This window comes from Triticum urartu, chromosome 5A, assembly GCF_056163025.1.
Source record: "Triticum urartu cultivar PI428250 chromosome 5A, HENAU_Tu73, whole genome shotgun sequence".
Lineage (NCBI taxonomy): Eukaryota > Viridiplantae > Streptophyta > Magnoliopsida > Poales > Poaceae > Triticum > Triticum urartu.
In genome coordinates, this window is record NC_141877.1 from 370,645,748 (window position 1) to 370,668,776 (window position 23,029).

Here is a 23,029-nt window from a genome sequence, read left to right on the forward strand (position 1 = left end):
CGCCGCAGACATCTTTCAGCATTCGTCTTTTGGCGACATCCTGAATTCTCTTAAGTCTCTCTCTTTATCAGGAGAGCCCTGACCGGACTACGGTCAGCGAGGGTGGGATACGGACGATGAGGAAATTCAAAGCCCATCCACCACCCACTTTGTAGCCACTATCGACGATCTAACCGACATGCTTGACTTCAGCTCCGAAGACATCGACGGCATGGACGATGATGTAGGAGACGAACAGGAACCAGCACCTGTAGGGCGCTGGAAGGCCACCTCGTCATATGACATATATATGGTGGATACTCCAAAAGATGGAGATGGCGATGGAACAGTGGGGGATGACGCCCCCAAGAAACAGCCAAAGCGCCGGCGTCAGCAGCGCCGCTAAAAATCCCGCCAAAGAAAAAATGGTGATTCCGGCACAGGAGATAATACTACCCCGGATAGCGCCGAAGAACACCCACCTCAGCAAGATCCGGCACAGGAAGACGGAGAAGCCAGCCCTCATGAGAGAGCGGCAGACCGAGAGGTCGAGGATGATAACTATACGCCTCCCTCCGAAGACGAGGCAAGCCTCGATGATGACGAATTCTTCATACCATCAGACCCCGCCAAACAAGAGCGTTTTAAACGCAGGCTTTTAGCCACGGCAAGCAGCCTCAAGAAAAAGCAGCATCAACTTAGAGCTGCCCAAGATTTGCTAGCTGATAGATGGACTGAAGTCCTTGCGGCCGAAGAGTATGAACTCGAACGCCCCTCCAAGAGTTACCCGAAGCGCAGGCCGCTACCCCAATTAGAGGAGGAAGCACATACATCACCAGCGCATGACATGGCAGACCGGCCACCTCGCGGCCGCGACAGAGAGGCCTCTCGGCCCTCCACCCAAGCCATGCCCTGACGCCGCTCAACTAAGGCACGGGAAAATGCGCCCGACACATACTGGAGGATAAGGCAAGACAAACAAGATCGATCTACGGATCGCACAGGTGCCCTACGGCATGTGACAATGATCTTCACTCTGGATACAACAAATCCGGCCGGGCCGAACACAACAGACATAGCTCTTCCGAGCTGCGTCGTGATATAGCCCAGTACAGAAGCGTCGCACACCCGCTATGCTTCACGAATGAAGTAATGGATCATAAAATCCCAGAGGGTTTCAAACCCGTAAACATCGAATCATACGATGGCACAACAGATCCGGCGGTATGGATCGAGGATTATCTCCTTCACATCCACATGGCACGCGGCGATGATCTACACGCCATCAAATACCTCCCGCTCAAACTTAAAGGACCGTCCCGGCATTGGCTTAACAGCTCGCCAGCAGACTCAATCGGTTCTTGGGAGGACCTGGAAGACGCATTCCTCGACAACTTCTAGGGCACTTACGTGCGACCACCGGATGCCGACGACTTAAGCCACATAATTCAGCAGCCAGAGGAATTGGCCAGACAATTCTGGACACGGTTCCTAACAAAGAAAAACCAGATAGTCGACTGTCCGGACGCAGAGGCCCTAGCAGCCTTCAAGCATAACATCCGCGACGATTGGCTTGCCCGGCACCTGGGACAGGAAAAGCCGAAATCCATGGCAGCCCTCACGACACTCATGACCCGCTTTTGCGCGGGAGAAGACAGCTGGCTAGCTCGCAGTAACAACTTATCAAAGAACCCTAGTAATTCGGATACCAAGGACAAAAGTGGCAGGACACGTCGGAATAAGAAAAAACGCCGCGTTAGCAGCGACAGCAATGAAGACACGGCAGTCAATGACGGATTCAAAGGCTATAAATCCGGTCAGCGGAAAAAGCCATTCAAAAAGAATACTCAGGGCCCGTCCATTTTGGACAGAATACTCGATCGCTTGTGCCAGATACATGGCACCCCCGAAAGGCCAGCCAATCACACTAACAGGGATTGTTGGGTGTTCAAGCAGGCAGGCAAGTTAAGGGCCGAAAACAGAGACAAGGGGCTGCACAGCGACGACGAGGAGCCCAAGCCGCCGAACAACAATGGACAGAAGGGCTTTCCCCCACAAGTGTGGACGGTGAACATGATATACGCAACCCACATTCCCAAGCGGGAGCGGAAGCATGCGCTACGGGACGTATACGCCATGGAGCCAGTCGCCCCAAAGTTCAACCCATGGTCCTCCTGCCCGATTACTTTTGATTGAAGGGACCATCCCACTAGCATCCGTCATGGCGGCTTCGCCGCATTGGTTCTCGACCCAATCATCGACGGATTTCATCTCACAAGAGTCCTCACGGACGGCGGCAGTAGCCTGAACCTGCTTTATCAGGATACAGTGCGGAAAATGGACATAGATCCCTCAAGGATTAAGCCCACAAGAACGACCTTTAAAGGCGTTATACCAGGTGTAGAAACCAACTGTACAGGCTCAGTAACACTTGACGTGGTCTTTGGATCCCCGAAGAATTTCCGAAGCGAAGAGTTAATCTTCGATATAGTCCCGTTTCGCAGTGGCTATCACGCCCTGCTCGGACGAACCGCATTCGCAAAATTTAATGCGGTGCCGCACTACGCATATCTCAAGCTCAAGATGCCAGGCCCTCGAGGAGTAATTATGGTCAACGGAAACACCGAACGCTCCCTTCATACGGAGGAGCATACGGCGGCTCTCGCAGCGGAGGTACAAAGTAGCCTTCTCAGGCAATTCTCCAGTCCGGCCATTAAAAAGCCAGACACTGCCAAGCGCGCCCGGAGTAACCCACAGCAGGACCGCCTGGCACACTCTAAGCAAGCATAGCAATGCGGCCCCAACCCCAGCTTTCGCGACATAGCGAAACCAGTACCTCGCGTACATAACTACGCCCTTGAAATACCATGGGCATAAGGGAAGGGGCACAATAACGGCACGCCCAAAATACGGCTTAAAACATACTAGGGGCTGCCGGATTCTTTTTTAATTTTTTCTTACTTTCAGGACTCCATACTTTGGACGACCTGTTCGGCAATTCGACTGTCGCACAAACGATGCAAGATCCAGGGAGGCAGACAAGCCATGCCGCATTATGGAACTCCCAGGTGGTCTCTGTTACGAGCAGTATACCTGTTTTAAATACAATTCCGCGGCCTGCCCCTGGTCAAGACATACTGAATAGTCCAATATCTTTTGCTTACCGCACTATCTGTATCGTTCGGCTTTGATAAATAGCCTCTCTATAAACAATGCTTAGCTTCTTGTCTATTTTTTGCATTATCTTCTTGTCACATTTATGTTTATTAAATGACATGATTGCACCCATACACCATGGTACAGCAAACACGCCAGGGGCTTCATTACCCCTCATAATGGTGTGAGAAGTCCGTACACTTTCACAAGTGCGGCACCCCGAACTTATAGCACTATATGCATTGGCTCCGAATCATGATTTGGGTCAATAGTTGGGTTTTCCCGGCTCCTATGTTTTGGTGCCTAACGTTCCGCTCTATCGGCTAAGGTAGCACTAGGAGAACCACTGCGATTGTGCCCTGGTTCAGCTGGGTTAAGCACCTCAGTGGAGAAAGCTAAAACTGATTGTCATGATGTGGCGAGAGACCGGTCGCTGTTCGAGAGGTTTTTCGAGTCCCTAAAGGCTTATGCCGCTTCGAGCGAGGAGCTGGCTTTGTCCGGCCAAGGCGTGGATAGCGCCCCGAACTCGGTCTTCCGAACTAGGGGCTTCGCCGAAATTTAAAATTATAGAGTTCTATGGCTAAGTGAGAGTGTTCATGCATTATAGTCCGATTGCCTGGTTCGTTGTGCTGAGCGCCTCCCTCGAAGGACCCAACTATGGGAAAAAGAGCGCTCAGGTTTATCCCGAACACCCTAGCACTAGTGGCACGGGGGCAGAAGCCGACGACTGGCCATCTCTCAATTTTTGATAAACGGCCGCACAGAAAGTAATATTTTAAATTCAATAAGCATTGCTTAGTGAATATGAACAAGTTTTCAGCGCACAGGATAAACACGAGTGAGTTCATTCAAATATCACATCCTTGGTACATTCATCCGCCACAAGGCGGGCACCTGCAAGAACATCCTTGTAGTAGTTCTCGGGCTTGCGATGCTCCTTCCCCGGCGGCGGCCCGTCCTTCACAAGCTTCTCACCGTCCAGCTTACCCCAGTGCACCTTTGCACGAGCAAGGGCCCGACGGGCACCTTCGATGCAGACGGAGCGCTTGATGACCTCAAGCCTCGGACAGGCCTCCACCAGCCGCCGCACCAGCCCGAAATAGCTCCCAGGCAGGGCCTCTCTGGGCCACAACCGAACTATGAAGCCCTTCACGGCCTGCTCGGCCGCCTTGTGGAGCTCGACCAGCTGTTTCAGCTGGTCGCTCAAGGGCACAGGGTGTCCGGCCTCAGAATACTGAGACCAGAACACCTTCTCCGTCGAGCTGCCCTCTTCAGCTCGGTAGAATGCGGTGGCATTGGATACGCTGCGGGGAAGATCTGCGAATGCCCCTGGAGAGCTCCAGATTCGGGTAAGTAACAGGTAGTTCACTTTTATATTTCTGCTTTGCATAAAGAATGCCTTACCCGCTGCTATCTTCCTCATCTCCTCCAACTCTTGGAGGGCCTTTTGGGCTTCGGCCTTGGCAGACTTGGCAGCCTCTAGGGCCGTTGCAAGCTCGGATGCTTGCGCCTTCGACTCCAGCTCCAAACTCTCATGTTTTTTCATGAGAGCCTGCAGCTCTTGCTGCACCTCGCCGACCTGAGCCCCAAGTCTGTCTCGCTCGGTGCGCTCCGCGTCCGTTTTCTTTTCGGCCTCAGACAGCGCCTGCTTAAGGGTCGCCACCTCAGTCGTGGCCCCTACAATAAGCAGTACAATCCTGTTACTCTTTTTTGCAATCAAGCCTTTTTATAGGCACTTTTTCTGTAAGGTATTTCTTACCTTCTTCCTCCTCGAGCCGCCGCTTGGCAAGGCCGTGCTCTTGCTCAGTCCGCTTGAGGTCCTGCTTCAGGACACCCACCTCCGCAGTCAGTGCGGCGGTGGATATCAGCGAAGCCTGCATACGCATATTGACTCTTTTTTTAGACTCCTGCGAAATTTAATAGATCCTCTATTCGGCTTTTCTTTCCGAACGCCAAACAGAGCATCAGGGGATACTGTCTATGCGGTAATATTTTTACATATTTTTACTTACCTCGAAGCCTGTTAGAAGGCTAGTGCAAGCTTCAGTCAGTCTGCTCTTGGCGGACTGAACCTTCTGGATCACCGTACTCATAATAGTACGGTGCCCCTCATCGATGGAGGCGTCGTCAAGCACCTCCGGCAGATTGTCCGGCACCTCCGGTTGGACGGAGGCCGCCGGCTCAGAAGGCTTGCTCCTCTTGGAAGGAGTTCGCCTACCACGGTCCGGAACTAATTCCGGCGCGGTGTCCGGCACAAAGCCGGACTTAGAGCCCTGGGGAGCCTTATCCCCTTCACTCCTGGAGTCTGGGAGGTTGCCTTGCAGCTCCTCCGGGACCACCTCCTCCTGCCCCAGAGCTTGTCGTGACGCCACTTCGGCGTCGTCTACAGTGCGGGGGAGACAGCGGGTGGAACTGAGTTCACGTCCGATGAGTCCAGGGAGCCGCCCGATGATTCGTCGAATTCAGCCCGGGGCGGACTGCATAATTACATTCGACATTAGGGAAAGCTATGCAACAAAGGAACATCATGAGTTACTCTGATATCCGAACTTACGATTTCGCCGGACGCTTGGCCCTGTTTGGCCACTCCTCTTTGCCCTCTTCGGCATTGGAGGCGTAGTCCGGCGGAGGGGTCTTCCTTTTCCTAGACCCCTCGGCCTCCCCCGTTGGGGCGGCCTTCCTCTTCTCTCCTCCCTCCGCTGGGGGGGGGAGTTTTCTTCTTCCTCCTCCTCGTTTTCGCGGGAGGAGGGCATCTCGGACTCGTCAGATGACGAGTCTGACACCACCATGTTGCGGGCACTCTTTCAAGTCCCCGTGGTCTTCTTCTTCTTGGCCTTCTTCTCTGGCACCACATAAGGCGCCGAAACCAGCAGCTTCGCTAGTAGAGCTGGGGCTGGGTCTTCGGGCAGCGGAGCCGGACAGTTAATCGGTCCGGATATTGCCCGCCAAGCCTGTCAAAGGTAAGGGAGTTTAGATCCCGCATAGAGTCAAACTATGAAAAAAGCTTAACATCCTGTAAAAGGTGTAGATGGCATACCTCGCTAGCGTGACGCTGCGAGCTGTATCCGCGGTCCTCGGAAGCGGATGCGGGAGCCTCGGTGCCCTTGAATAGCATCTTCCAGGCGTCTTCGTACATCGTGTCGAAGAGCCTGCTGAGGGTTTGATGCTGCGCCAGGTCGAACTCCCACAGATTAAAATCCCGTTGTTGGCACTGGAGGATCCGGCGGACGAGCATAACCTGGATTACGTTAACAAGCCGGACTGGCTTGTTCACCAGGGACTGGATGCATGTTTGCAATCCGGTCACCTCTTTTTCGTCACCCCATGACAGGCCCATCTCTTTCCAGGACATAAGCCACGTGGGGGGTCCAGATCGGAACTCGAGGGCTGCGGTCCATTCCGGATCGCGCGGCTCGGTGATATAAAACCACCTGGATTGCCATCCCTTTAGGGTCTCCACGAAAGAGCCCTCGAACCTTAGGACGTTGGCCATCTTGCCCACCATGGCGCCTCCGCACTTCGCCTGGCTGCCGCGCACCACCTTGGGCTTGACGTTGAAGGTCTTGAGCCAGAGGCCAAAATGGGGGCGGACGCAGAGAAAAGCCTCGCACACGACGATAAACGCCGAGATGTTGAGGATGAAGTTCGGAGCCAGATCGTGGAAATCCAGGCCGTAGTAGAACATGAGCCCCCGGACAAATGGGTGGAGTGGAAAACCCAGTCCGCGGAGGAAGTGGGGGAGAAATACTACCCTCTCATGGGGCCTTGGGGTGGGGAGAAGCTGCCCCACTTCGGGAAGCCAGTGCGCGATGTCCTTGGACAGGTATCCGGCCTTCCTTAGCTTCTTGACTTTACCCTGCGTGACGGAGGAAACCATCCACTTGCCTCCCGCTCCGGACATTGCTGGAAAGGGTTGAGGTGGGAAGTGCGGGCTTGGGCGCTGGAGCTCGGGTGTGCAGGAGATTGATAGGCAAAGGAGGAAGAAGGCATAGGTAAAAAGGTGGATCCTTGTCCCCTTATATGGGCGGATGCGATTGCGCGTCCCCACCTGCCTAGTAAAACTCGCTTGCCTCCCAAGCGCCGTGATAAGTGGCGTGGTTGGGTTACCCACGTCCGTATTGATGAGAATCCCGTAAAAGGGGGGTACACAATCTCTGCTTTGACAAGACATGCCAAGGAAACTGCCTCGCAAAACAACGCTGACGTGGAAAAGTGAAAATGATTCGAGTGAAGGACTTGGCTGTAGTGTGATGACGCACTGCGGAATACGTTAGCAGATTTGATTTGTGTTAATATTATTCTCTCTATGGCAATATGTGGAAGCTTATCTTGCAGAGCCGGACACTGCTCTTGGTGTTTACAATCTTCTATGAAGGACTTGGAGGGGGAACCCGCCTTGTAATGCTGAAGACAATTTGCGCGCGGACTCGTCATCGTTGAAGCCTGGTTCAGGGGCTACTGAGGGAGTCCTGGATTAGGGGGTGTTCGGGTAGCCGGACTATACCTTCAGCCGGACTCCTGGACTATGAATATACAAGATTGAAGACTTCGTCCCGTGTCCGGATGGGACTTTCCTTGGCGTGGAAGGCAAGCTTGGTGATGCGGATATTCAAGATCTCCTACCATTGTAACCGACTCTATGTAACCCTAACCCTATCCGGTGTCTATATAAACCGGAGGGTTGTAGTCCGTAGGCAATAAAATCCATATACAACAATCATACCATAGGCTAGCTTCTAGGGTTTAGCCTCCTTGATCTCGTGGTAGATCTACTCTTGTACTACCCATATCATCAATATTAATCAAGCAGGACGTAGGGTTTTACCTCCATCAAGAGGGACTGAACCTGGGTAAAACATCGTGTTCCCTGCCTCCTGTTACCATCCGGCCTAGACGCACAGTTCGGGACCCCCTACCCGAGATCCGCCAGTTTTGACACCGAAAGTAGATATGTCCGACCTCCGGATGCCGACGACTTAAGTCACATAATTCAATAGCCCGGAGAGTCGGCCAGGAAATCCTTGAGTAGGTTCTTAACCAAAAAGAACCAGATCATCGACTGTCCGGATGCCGAAGCCCTAGCGGCCTTTAAACACAGCATCCAGGACGAATGGCTCGCCCGACACCTCGGCCAAGAAAAGCCGAAGTCCATGGCAGCCCTCACGGCGCTTATGACCCGCTTTTGCGCGGGTGAAGATAGCTGGCTAGCCCATAGCAATAAAAATGCAAGTGAACCTGGCACTTCGGAAGCCAGAAACAGCAACGGCAAGCCCCGGCGCAATAGGCACAAGCGTCGAAACAATGGTGACATTACCGATGACACGACGGTCAACGCCAGATTCAGTGGCTCCAAATTTGGTTAGCGGAAGAAGCCATATAAAAGAAATAATGAAGGCCCTTCTACCCTGGACCGCATACTCGACCATCCATGTCAGACCCATGGCGCCCCTGATAAACTAGCCAATCATACTCACCGGAGTTGTTGGGTCTTCAAACAGGCCGGCAAGTTAAATGTCGAAGACAAGGAGAAGGGTTCACAAAGCGAGAATGACAACGAGGAGCCCCGTCCACCGAACATAGGGGGATAGAAGAAGTTTCCCCCACAAATTAAAATGGTGAACATGATATACGCTACCCATATCCCTAAGAGGGAGCACAAGCGCGCGCTCAAGGATGTCTATGCGATAGAGCCAGTCGCCCCAAAATTCAACCCATGGTCGTCATGCCCGATCACCTTTGATCGCAGGGACCATCCGCATCCGTCATGGTGGTTCAGCCGCATTGGTCCTCGACCCAATAATTGATGGATTCCACCTCACACGAGTCCTCATGGACGGTGGTAGCAGCCTCAACCTGCTTTATCAGGATACAATGCTCAAAATGGGCATCGATCCATCAAGGATCAAGCCCCACCAAAACTACCTTTAAAGGAGTTATACCAGGTGTACAGGCCCTCTGCTCGGGCTCAATCACATTGGAGGTCATCTTCGGATCTCCGGACAACTTCTGAAGCGAAGAGCTAATCTTCGATATCGTCCCCTTCCGCAGCGGCTATCATGCACTGCTCGGACAAACCGCGTTTGCCCGATTCAATGCGGTGCCGCACTATGCTTATCTCAAGCTCAAGATGCTCGGACCACACGGTGTCATAATAGTCAATGGAAACACGAAGCGCTCACTCCGTATCGAGGAGCACACCGTTGCCCTGGCAGCAGAGGTACATAGCGTCCTTCACAAGCAGAACCTTAATTCGACGGCCATACTCCCTGACACTGTCAAACGAGTCCGGACTACTCTGTGGCAGGACATTCCAGCTCGTCAGGAGCTCGATTAGCAATTCGACCTCCGTCTCAGTCCCGACCTAGTGGCGGCATACGTAGCACATGTACATAACTACGCACTAAAAATACCATGGACAGAGATGGAGGCATAACCAGACTGTCGTCCACAATATAGCTCGACCTTCCTTGGACACATATACTTTTACTTCTATTTTTATCCTTTTCAGGTTTCTTTTCCGCAGGCCCCTCCCGATGGCCTCATAATCGGTCCTTTCGAAGGACGGATATACCAAGGTGGCAAGTAGCACAGACATGTGGGGGAATCTCTAGATGTTCTTCTAAATGATCATTCTACCTGCTTTCAGGACCCATACGCAACTCCTCCTTGGTCTTGGAATGTTAAATAGCCATTGTTGCTTATCGCACTATTTGTACAAAATACGCTTTGACATATTAATCAAACTATAATGGAAACAGTTTGCGGCCGAACTTTTGTGGCACTAGCTTGCTACTTCATTTTTTCTTGATAATCTTATCAATTGCACTCGTACACTTTGGTACGCCTTAAATCGCCAGGAGCTTTACCACACTCCATTCTCTTGCAACGAAGTCCGAACACTTCTACAGTACAGTTCGGCACCCCGAAATTCAGCATTATATGCATTGGCTCTGAATCATGTCTTTGGTCAATAGTTGGGTTGCTCGTCTCCTATGCTTACTACCTTACGTTCCGCTCTATCGGCTAGGGTAGTAATGGGAGAACTACTGCGATTGTGTCCTGGTTTATCCGGATGAGCACCTCAATAGAGAAAGTTAAAAAGTAACTGTCATGATGCGGCGTGAGCCGGTCAGCTGTTCAGAGGTTAGAAATCTTTTGCGATTTTTTCTGCATTATGCGACGAATCAGTCTTTACACGATCAAGTGTGTACAACACCCTAGTTCGGAATCACGAATACTAGGGGCTGCGCCTAAAATTCTATTGTCAAACTCCTATGGCTAAGTGAGGGCGATAAAGCCACATACTCCGATTGCCTGGTTCGTTGCGCTAAACACCTCCTTCAAGGACCAAAATTTTGGATAAAGAGTGTTTTAGATTCATCCCGAACACCCCCGTACTACCTACATGGGGGCTAAAGCCGATGACTAGCCAACTCTCAGACCTGATAAAACGGCCGCACAGGAGGTAAAATTTTAAATAATAAACAGCAAGCATTATATTACACATCAGTCTTGTTTTCATCATACTGTGCGGGATAACATGAAGGTACTCATTCAAAGATAATGTCTTTTGAGCATTGGCCCTCTACAATTTGGGATCCCTTGAGGACATCATCAAACTAGCGATCCGGCGTGTGGTGCTCCTTGCCTGCGGGCGGTCCCTCGGTCGCGAGTTTGACGGCGTCCATCTTCGCCCACTTTATCTTGACACGGGCGAAGGCCATCCGCGTACCCTCGATGCAGACTGACCGCTTGATGACGTCCAGACGGGGGTAGGCATTGACCAGCCGCTTCACAATCCCGAAGTAGCTGCTGGGTATGACTTTGGCAGGCCATAGCGGGATTATCAAATCCTTCATGGCTAGTTCGGCCACCCTATGTAGTTCGACCAGCTGTTTTAGTTGATCGCTAAAGGGCACCGGATGTTCTGGCACAAGGTATTGCGACCAGAACAGCTTCTCCGTCGATCTCCCCTCTTCGGCTCGAAAGAACTCCGCGGCATCAGCAACACTGCGTGGCAGATCCGCAAACGCCCCTGGAGAACTCCAAATCCGAGTCGGTAAGAGGAACCTTTTCTTCACCTACTTGCTCTGCATAATAAATGCCTTACCAGCCATGATTTTTATGGCCTCTTGGATCTCTTGGAGGGCGCCTTGGGCTTTGGCCTGGGCATCTTGTGCACTTTGGCGGGCCTTGGCAAGTTCGGAATCTTGATCCCCAGCGTGGTGCTCCAAGGACTCGCATTTCTGCACAGCATCCTAGAGCTCCTGAAGGACCTCGCCAACCCTGGCCTCATGTTTCTCACGAGCGGCTCGTTCCTTCGCCGCTCTCTCCTCGGCCTCGGTGAGTGGCTTCTTGAGGGTTTCCACCTTAGTTGTCGCTCCTACAATTACCATGACATTATAGTCAATATAAACCATCAATCCTTTCTGATACATAGCAGGTCATTACATGCCTTGCTTCTCCTCCAGCTGTTTCCTTACTTGGTCGAGCGCCTCCTCGGCTCGCCCCAGCCTCTGCTTCAGTCCGGAGAATTCAGCAGCATGAGAGGTCGCGGCTAGCAGTGACGCCTGCTTATTCGCATAGACATCTATGGTTAGTATCCTGCGAAAACCTATTTGATCCTCTGTTCAACTATTCTTTCAGAACACTGGACAGAGTCTCAGGGGCTACCGTCTATACTGTGACTTTATTTTTACATAATTATGTCGCTTACCTCAAAGCTTGTCAGTAGTTGGGTACAGGCTTCGGTTGGTCCACTCTTAACGGACTGAAACCTTTCAATCACCGTACCCATGAGGGTGCGGTGTTCTTCCACGATAGAAGCGCCTCTCGGCGCTTCCATTCGAGTATCCGATGCCTCTGGATGGACAGAGGTCACCAGTGGGATAGGTGCACCTCCTTCTTTCGAAGGAGGTTGCCTACTTGATTCCGGAGCTGTATGGGCCTCCGGAACAACATTCGGCTGGGGGGCGCACTGGATATGGCCCCCATCGCCAGTCTCCAGGGGGATTTGCTCCCCCAGGTGTCCGGCAGCTGAGGTTTTGCCCTCTGGCGCCATCGTAATGGCCCTCTGCGCCTCCTCCTGGCTCGTAAAGGTCCTTCGGGACACTGCCTCGGCGTTGTCTCTGGCCTTGTGAGAGGTGGCTGTCGGCAGCGAATCGTTGTCCATAGCCGTTTGATCCAGTGAGCCTCTCGATGAGGATCGCTGGGAGCTGTCGTGGGCCGGACTGCAGCACATGATTCAACACATTAGAATTACAAAATAAGAGAGTGGGGCATAGAAGTGCGTCAAAGCCTTTGAATACTTACGATCCGTCCGGGGGCTTCTCCCTGGGGCGCCACTCCGAGCTGCTGTCGGTGTCCGACGCGATGTCGTCCGTGAGGGAGGTTTTCCCCCTCTTGGACGCTTCGGCTGCCAGACACGTGGAGGCCACCCTTTTCTTCCTTCCCCTCGCAGGGGTTGAGTTGCTTTCTTCTTCCTCCTCCTTCTCCTCCTCGGTGGTTGATACGTCCATTTTGCATCATGCTTTTATATCGATATTTATTGCATTATGGGATGTTATTACACATCATGTCACAATACTTATGCCTATTCTCTCTTATTGTACAAGGTTTACATGAAGAGGGAGAATGCTGGCAGCTGGAATTCTGGGCTGGAAAAGGAGCAAATATTAGAGACCTATTCTGCACAATTCCAAAAGTCCTGAAACTCCACAGGAGCACATTTCAGAATATATAAAAAAATATTGGGCGAAAGAAGTACCAGAGGGGGGCCACCCACCATCCACGAGGGTGGGGGCGCGCCCTACCCCCTAGGCGCGCGCCCCTACCTCGTGGTCCCCCTGGCAGCCCTCTGATGCCCATCTTTGGCTATATGGAGTCTTTCGTCTAGGAAAAAATCATAAGCTAGCTCACGGGGCGAAACTCCGTCGCCACAAGGCGGAACCTTGGCGGAACCAATCTAGGGCTCCGGCGGAGCTGTTCTGCCAGGGAAATTTCCCTCCGGGAGGGGGAAATCATCACCATCATCATAACCATCGATCCTCTCATTGGGAGGGGGTCAATATTCATCAACATCTTCACTAGCACCATGTCATCCCAAACCCTAGTTCATCTCTTGTATCCAATCTTTGTCCCAAAACCTCAGATTGGTACCTATGGGTTGCTAGTAGTGTTGATTAGTCTTGTAGTTGATGCTAGCTGGTTTATTCGGTGGAAGATCATATGTTCAGATCCTTTATGCATATTAATACCCCTTTGATTATGAACATGAATATGAATTGTGAGTAGTTACGTTTGTTCCTGAGGACATGGGAGAAGTCTTGCTATAAGTAGTCATGTGAATTTGGTATTCGTTCGATATTTTGATGAGATGTATGTTGTCTTTCCTCTAGTGGTGTCATGTGAACGTCGACTACATGACACTTCACCATTGTTTGGGCCTAGGGGAAAGCATTGGGGAGTAATAAGTAGATGATGGGTTGCTAGAGTGACATAAGCTTAAACCCTAGTTTATGAGTTGCTTCGTAAGGGGCTGATTTGGATCCATATGTTTCATGCTATAGTTAGGTTTACCTTAATACTTATTTTGTAGTTGCGGGTGCTTGCAATAGGGGTTAAACATAAGTGGGATGCTTGTCCAAGGAAGGACAGTACCCAAGCACCGTTCCACCCACATATCAAATTATCAAAGTACCGAACGCGAATCATATCACTACAAAAAAATACACTTCCGTGATGATACGTGTTTATCACAGTAGGTCGCATTTTCTGTCATGCATGTACATCCATGATGATTTTATGACAGAATCAAGATAGTCATACCTGTGCTGTCGTAGAAGTGTTCCATGACATTACCAAAATTATCATCACAGAAGTGTCCACTTCCATGACGATAAATCACGCGTCACAGAAGTGCTTTCGTCAAGGGTGACCGACATGTGGCATCCACCATAACGGAACGCCGTTATGCTATCGAGTTGGGTTTTGGATCCGATAACCCATTAACAGCCCCGACAAATGGGGATTTTCCACGTGTAAAATCATCATTGGCTGGAGGAAACACGTGTCGGCTCATCGCTGGGACAGATGTCATCCACTCATTGGACAGAAGGCGCCTATGATATGTCGACACGTGGCACGGCCCAACAGAGGCCCATTCCTGTGAAAAGGCAGGCCCGTTTGACTTGGTCAAAAGGTGGCAGGCCGGCCCATGGAAAGCCTGTTAACGGCATGTTCGCATATATCCCATTTATAGCCCGCTAACCCAAGGCCCGTTACGCCCTATTTGAATTAGGCCCAGTAGCGTCATCTAGGCCATCCAATATGATTCTAGCCCGTTTTCACCTCTGGCCCATGTATGGCCCATGACGTCTTTCGGCCCATATGAGGCCCTATGTAACTCTTGGCCTATTAACGGCCCATGGTGAAACTGGCCCGTAATGAACAGTGTATCACTTTACACCCATTAACGGCCCGTGGTGAAACTGACCCGTAAAGAACAGCGTATCACTTTATACCCTTTAACGGCCAGTTATTCCGTTGGGCTGTTTCCAGCCCATGTTATCTTTCGGCCTTCTCAGAGCCGATTTATTCTTGGGCTATTTTCCAGCATTCGTTTACTTACGGCCCATTACTGTCATTTTCTGCTTGTGGGCCAAATTCAGCCCGTGGTTACGGTCGGCCCGTTTGTGGTCCATTAATACGTTGGGCCATTTTCATAGCGTCATCAAATACGGCCTATTAACGATGGCCCGTTATGGTCGGCCCATGAATGGACGATTCCAACTCTAGACTGTTTATGGCCAGAATGCGGTCTGTTTGGCCCATGTTTGGCCAATCGATCATAGGGCCCGTATAAGGCCCATTGATGATATGGCCCGTAGGAGGCCCATTGTTTCTACGGCCCGTAGAAGGCCCATTGTTTCTACAGCCCGTAGAAGGCCCAGTGTTTCTACGGCCCGTAGAAGGCCCACTATTTCTACAGCCCGTAGAAGGCCCATTGTTTATACGGTCCGTAGAAGACCCACTGTTTCTATGGCCCGTAGGAGGCCCAGTGTCACTACAGTAAATATTAGCCCATGGTTATTGTGTCCTAGTTTTAAAAAATAGGTTATTGCAGCCACTAGCAAACCGCAGAAAAAGAACTTCCCTGACTACAAGCAAACAAATAAACAAGACAACAAGGAAATAAATAAGAAAGCAACTTACACTAGGCTATCACGGCTATTACACATATTACATGCACTGGGCATCAAAGTTCGCCACCAGTGCAAATATAGGGAACACAGCAGCATATAAACGCCGCAGCAAAACAAGTCCAGAACTGAAACCACTTTAGAAGAGCTCAAGAAACAATATCCTGGGTACCCATAATGCTGGCAAGATGCTTAGCAAGCTTATTAACTTTCTCTTGTCTGGCGCTTAAGTCCTCCAGCGCTTGTTGTTGCACCAGAAAGTATGCATCTGAATTCCGCAGGGACATCCTCAGTCCTTCAGCTTCCTGTCGCATAACATCTAATCGATGTCTTTCAACTTGAAGTTGAGACTCAAGAAGCCGAACTGATTCAGGCAACGAGTTCGAAGAGCTGGTGCCAGCAGTGGTAGCCAGTAACTCGAACACTACATCAAGATAGGACTTTGGGGTTGTCTCAGTGTCTTCAATATAGTTTTTATCAGCTTTCTTGGAGACCAACAGGGATGTCTCACTATCTTGAACCTTATCTGCATTACTTCCTTTACCATTGCATAACAGGGTACTCTTCTCCAATATTATATCCGCATTCTAAAAGAGAAACAAACAAACACATCTCAGGTTTACAATGTAGTATATGAAACTCATTTGATAAACCAGTTCAGTAGTAAGGTGGACAGGATAACAGCAGAAACAAACATATATCTATGTAGTATGGTCACTGTATGGTCTATATCATTCTAGTTTATGTTGCCAAATCAAGATAGACACAGTTCGAATCATATCTATTTAAGACAAAGCAGCATGGACAGAATATAAGTGTGGGAAACTACACAACAATAACAACACTTGTAATGTGCATGGCATGAGAACATAACTGTTTATTCAGTTGAAACTGAAATCAACATAGAGCAAGTTACAACAGCAAACAGCCAAACACATTGAAGAAACAGGTTTAAAACATACCTGTTGCGCCATTGGAGTTTCAATTGCATCCTTCAAATTTGAAATTAGTTCGTATCAGTAAATAAAGTGATGCAAGAGCAAAGTAGTATGAACCATAGCTACGGAACCTGACCTGAGAACAATTCTTCTTCTGCTTTAAGCGTTGACTTCGGGTTCGGAGTGGTGGTCCTCATGATTTGGGCACTACAGTTGCCTTACTAATTGCTCATGTTTGGGTGCTCTATGGTGGAGACGGTGTTGTGTCAACGGATACTGGGTGTCTATCTGCTGGGGTTGGAGTTAGAAGGGGTGTAGCTGGTTCTCTGTCCAACTGGGTAGGGGTACAATCTTCATGAGTGTGGGTTATGTGTGGTGGGGCTGGTTCTTGGGGAAGTACAATCATGGTTCTATCTGCATCGACAGGTAGCACGATCTTTTCTGAAGACCGTGTTTTTACTCCCATAGATACTGCCATCACTCCCTCCAATTGAAATGGCTGATAAACAAGAAAAGTAATTGAATGTACAGATATTGTAAGATAGACAGGTGCAATGGATAGTAGGGAAGAAAACAGGGCATGAAATAATTCACATTTATGTTATCTAAGCAAACAGAATAGCAGGACATAATTTCACATATATGATGGCTAATTAAATAGGATAGCATGACACAATATCACATGTATGATGGCTAACTAAACAGGATAGAATGACATACTTCAAAATATGATGACTATGTAAACAGGATGACATGATATAACTATACGATGTGTCTATTAAAGTGGTTGGCATGCCATAAATCACAAACATGCCATTGATGGAAACATGATGGCATGATATAATTCATGGATAGAATGAAATAATTTAAATATGATGACTATGTAAATAGGATGAGATGATATAACTATATTATGTCTTTAGAAAATGGGTTGGCATGCCATAATTCAGATACATGCTGTCTATGTAAACATCATGGCATGACATAATTCAAATATATGATTTATATACTAAGGAAGTGAGCAGAGGGCAATCACATATATGATGTGTCAACTAAGGAGATGGCATTCAATATTGTGTATATGATGTAAAAACTAAGCATTGCAATACAACATATGCATTATATGAGTAATATAACCTTGCCAAGTTTGAGCATACACCTCAGGGGGATAATAGGACTGGTCATCTGCCTATGAATCCTCCTCTGAAGAGCTATCTGTAACCAGCAAGATATCTGCTTCAGCAGGTAGCATTGTCTGCTCTGAAGACCTTGTTTTCACTCCAGATTTCTCCATCACCGATTCAAATGGCTGATGCACAGGAAGAGCAGTCGAATATACAAACATCATCGACAAAACCAATGAGAAATACAAAAAAGGATGGCATGATATAATTCACACATATGACGCTTGCCTAAACAGCATGGCATTGCATAATTCACATACATAATGCCTTGCAACAAGATAACATTGCATAATTCACATATATAATGTCTTGCAACAAGATGGCATTGCATAATTCACATATATGGTAATTAGACACTAAACAGGTGGCATTCACACAAAGCATGTCTAAACTAAGCAAATGACATAGCAATGCAAGATACCATACGCACGATATGAGCAACATAACCCTGCCAAGTTAGGGCATGCACCTTGGGGGGGGGGAATATGACTGGTCATCTGTCTCTGAATCCTCCTCTGAGGAGCTATCGGTAACCAGCAAGACATGCGCTTCGTCAGATAGCATTGTCTGCTCTGAAGACCTTGTTTCCACTCCAGATTTTCCATGACCATGCCGAATGGCTGATGCACAGGAAGAGTAATTGAATGTACTAAAATTGTTGACAAATTTAACACGTAATAAAAAAATGATGGCATGGTATAATTCACATATAAGATGACTGGCTAACCAGGGTGGCATTGCAAAATTCACATATGTGATGCCTGGCTAGACAAGATGGCATTGCATGATTCACATATACGATAAAGAAACTAAACATATGGCATTGACACAAAGCATGTCTAAACTAAGAAGATGACATCTTTAATGTATACAGTAAGCAATGCAAGGCACCATATGCATGATATTACCAACATCAGCATGCCAAGTTAGAGCGAAGACCTCATGGGGTAAATAGGAGTGGTCTTCTCCTTCTGAATCCCCCTCAGAACAGTTATCTTCCTCTTGATTACGATCCGAAATGGGTGGAGGGGGGCAGCCTTTGCGCCCACCATGGAACGATGTCTGCACGAAATTTTGTTGCCACGCAAGGCTCATCTCTTTTGCTCTACATGATCAGTTCCATTGTGTACAATAACTGGCATGCATAGGAATAAAACATAGTGAGATTATGTAAGGAGTGCATGCACAAATCCAGAGTGATGGTAGCAAACTGTGGATAGACCCAAAACCAATGATAGCAGGCCGATAATAGCTTTAGTTAAAAAATACAGATAATGGCTCCTTTAATGTTTGTTTGCACCCAACTTGAAACTCATAGTAGACACCGGAGATTAACCAGATAGTAGATAGATAGTACCGATTGCTGCCCCAATATGTACCCCACAACCATTTAAAAACTCAAGTTTCAGCATTAGTTTGGACCTGACTCGGAGTCTAATAAGTGAACACGACGATAATGTACCATGTCATCATATTAAGCGACGCATAACGTAAGCAGACACGGAAGAGTGCGACCTCTCTTGCGGACCCGTGTAGTCCTCAAGGTCATCTGCTCAGTTGATGATGGTAATGCAGTTGTCGTGGCTGCCGGCGGTGGGGAAGAAGATCTGAGGCAGCGAAAGACAGTCTGGAGAGCGGATCCCTGCTGTGGTGAACCCTTCCATCATTGGAGCAGCCGAGCTGGGGTGGAACACAGCACCGCAGGAGCAGGACAAACCACACAAGGTTTTCTTTGACACATATTTGTAATAGAAGTAATTGAGTAAGGGCTTGTTTGAATTTGAGGATTCTAACAATGCAGGGATAAGAAATAGACAGGAATGGGATAGGAATGCACATGCAAAATAGAGAATTTAAAAACACAGGATTTCTGCCAATATGGGTGTTTGATTCACAACAATTGGAAGATCACATAATGCAAAAAATCATGGTGAGATTAAGTCAAACCACAAGAAAATGTACGGTTATAATGCTATTATGCTACTATCTCTTAGTCTTGTGCTTGATGAATAGGAATATGAAAAGGATGAGAAGTGGAAATTAGAATTCCGATGGTTTTTCTTTCAAGGAGACACTAAAGGAACAAATCCTACAGTTTTCCTTTGCTCCATTCCTTTGCACAAAATTCATGAAAAGTAGTACCATAGGAAACTTTCCAATTCCGATGTTTTTCATTCACTTTTCCTTTCAAGCACTGGTGATTCTAGTATGCAGGCTTGAGCAAGGAAAATCCTACAGTAAAAAATGTTTTTGTGCTACTTCTATTACTTTGGACCCAGACCACTGCCATACTAGCTCAACTCCCAGGCCCATCGACAAATGCACAGCTCAAACGTGCAAAGATAAATAATGATGGCGTTCAAGAGAGTCCATCACGGATAGCTATGTTGCCTGGTACCTCACTGCTTGTCATATAGTAGGATAAAATAATCGTATTTCCCATTACTATGAGTGCTCAGTGGACAATATATATAACATGTAGAGTAAAAAAGAGATGCAACAAGTGTACAACCTCTTTGGCGAAGCCATGTCGATCTCAGCGTGATTGGTTATCCGGTGAGGATGCTCCGGCTGACTTGGCTGTCGGAGGAGGGGAAGAAGATCTTAGGCGTCTGGAGATGGAGCCCGAGGTACTGCTCCGCTTTGATGGAGGCTTTCGTCGTTGGAGCAGCTCCGGTGAGTTGTACGACGCCGAGGCAGAAGCATGACAAGAGAGACAATGAACAATGTTAACCTGAGTGGAATTCTAATAGCATCTCCAACACATGACATAAAATACATAACCACAAAGTGCCAGATGTAAAATACATCAGCCGCTCATCTCTGAACTTAACTGTTGAAACTGAATTTAACTGTCGAAACTGAACTTAACTATCGAAACTGAACTTAACTGTCGAAACTGAATTTTGCTGTCGAACTGAATTTTGCTGTCGAAACTGAACACACTAGCAAGATGAAGCTACACGTCGGTCGACTGACTTTTTCATATCTGGTCAGTCGATTTTGCAGCCGTTGGATACGGAATCAAGGGCCTGCGGTTCATCTTCAACCTCCACCCCACTGAGCCGCCAGCCACCACCGGCCAAACAGCCGGTGCACCACCCCACCCGCCCCGAAAACACTCCCCACCGCCGGTCCGCTCCCCCCCGGCCATCCCTCTAGCCCCCCCCCCCCCGTGTCGAGCTTTTTTCGGCGATCCCCACACCACCGCCCCGCCAACGCCCCGTCACCGCCGGCGACCACCGTCCCCATCCTGAACCCTAAGATAGATAGTTGGGTACCTCTCCGGCGAGCCCTCCTCCCCGTTGCGGCTGGTTCTTCCTTCACCCCGGCGAGCCCCCCCCCCCCCCCCACCCACTAAAAATCGGCTGACCCAAAAGTCGATTCATTCGACTGAAGTGTAGCTAAATCGGAGCAACATCGCAAGCAAGAGCAAGAGCGAGAGCAGCAGCGCGAGCAAGAGCAATAGCAAGAGCAAACCAGGCAGGGGACCGAGAGCAAGAGCAGAGCCACAGCGCGAGCGAGAGCTAAAGCAGTAGCAGCTCCTACTGATGTGGACGTCGCCGCCGAGGGAGCGACGTCGTGGAGGAAGTGGCCGGCGACACCGCCATGGATGGAGCCACGTCATGTCGGCTCGGACCGAGCGCCGGCAGCACCGTGAGATCGAATCAAGAAGAAAATGCAGCGATTAGTGTACAACCTCTTTGGTGGCGCTGATTAGGCCGCAGCTTCATCCGAGGAAATGGTGATGATGATGCTCTTCTGGTGGTGCAGGTGAAGACGGTGGTGTGGGAATGGAGGTGGCGCGAAAGACGAGGGGAACATCGGGGCAGCTCCTTGGAGGTGGAGGACGGGGTGGCTGAACCGGCGGGACGATGAGATCGATGACGGATCCTCATCCGGTACGGTGGATGAGGGACGTCGAGGTGTTGCTGTGGACAACGTCGTCGAGAAGAGGCTCCGGCTGGGTGGCGGACAGAGCAGGGTGCGGGGTTTCGTCGCGGGGTTTCGCAGCCTCGGTGTATGAATGGGTGGGCGCATGGGATGGCAGTGGGGAACCATGGCTTAGAGACGCGCTTGTCCAAAATGTGGGGTAAGTTATGAAAGTACCCCCACCGATTTGAGGTGGTTCTTTCGGTTTAGGGGTACCACGGGTATTTCGTGTGTCGGGATTTCACAGGAGGTGGGAGTTTTCGTGCGCGTTGTAATTTCGGAATAGCAAGGCCAGGATTGAGATGGAGGGAGTTGTCGAAGCACAACGAGACAAAGATATACCTTAAATATTTCGGGCTTACAAGGCGTGGGTTGAAGAGGCGGGAGTTTTGCAGCACGATAGACAGAGACGCTAGCTTGAATTTTTGGCATAACAAGGCGCGGCTTGAAATTTCAGAAGAACAAGCTTAACGTGTACCCCCCCAAAAAAGACAATTTGCACCTCAACACGCACAACACACACACAAACACCATTTAGACTAGAGTAAGGTACACGTGCATTGCACGCATGAGATTTGGCAACCAAATTATGAATGAATACCACATTATAGCATGCAAGCTTTGAGTCATATATGCATGATGTAGATGTTCGTTTAATTCTTATAGTTCATTTCATTCAAAATCATCTAGTTTTTATAAGAAAGCTAATCTACTTTAAGATTCATGGAATTGTGCGTCGTAAGACATAAGGTAAAAACAAATAATGACAAATCATGTAGAAAAACATTTGGAAAATTCTGATACGGAAGATTCTAGAACAAATAAGAAGTGCTTGTGTTTTGATGTTTGTGCATTATGCTTAAGTTCAACCATGGAGTCTTCTAGATTATACATGTGGCGAAATCTGGTGGAATCTAGATGATATCCAACGGCCAGTAGTGCTCAAATTTGCCATCTTTGGACCATCGGATTCGCCTCATACAACGACCATCTTTCAAAGTTAAAGTTACCCGCACACAATATAAAAAAATATAAAATATAATATATATAGGGGTATAGATATAGATATGTGATGCGAAAGCCGCCCATCATCTCCAATTAGAATAGTGTGTCCATGCACGGATGTGACGTGGACAAATGATGTCTGCCATCGGTATCTCAAATTCAAATCAGTCTGACCTTGTTCAATGTGTATACATTACAACATGCTCATTTCCAAACCACACCGCACAGATCTCCGTTATATTCATGCATGCATGGTTTCAAACATCAGGATCTCTTATTCAAATATTTGAATTCAACTTTACATTGATAATGACCTCACCTATTCTTTTACACCCACACAGTAGTCTTCTCTTTATAATTGTACCACTAACTTTCTCTCGTGCATGCATGCACACACACTACTAGTCAGCCTTATCCATCGCACGCATGCAATATTTTTCTTCAAGTCGGTCTCCCATGAAGGCACACACCCACACACATCCCCCTCTCCATCATGTCGGGCATTCTTTATCTCTCACGCGTGCATGCGCAACGATCGATGTTCCTCTATGTATGTGTGTATATATCTAGGTCTTTCATAGTTTTCCACACAAACTAATCAATCGATATATCCAGTGAGGTCTCACCCTCTTTC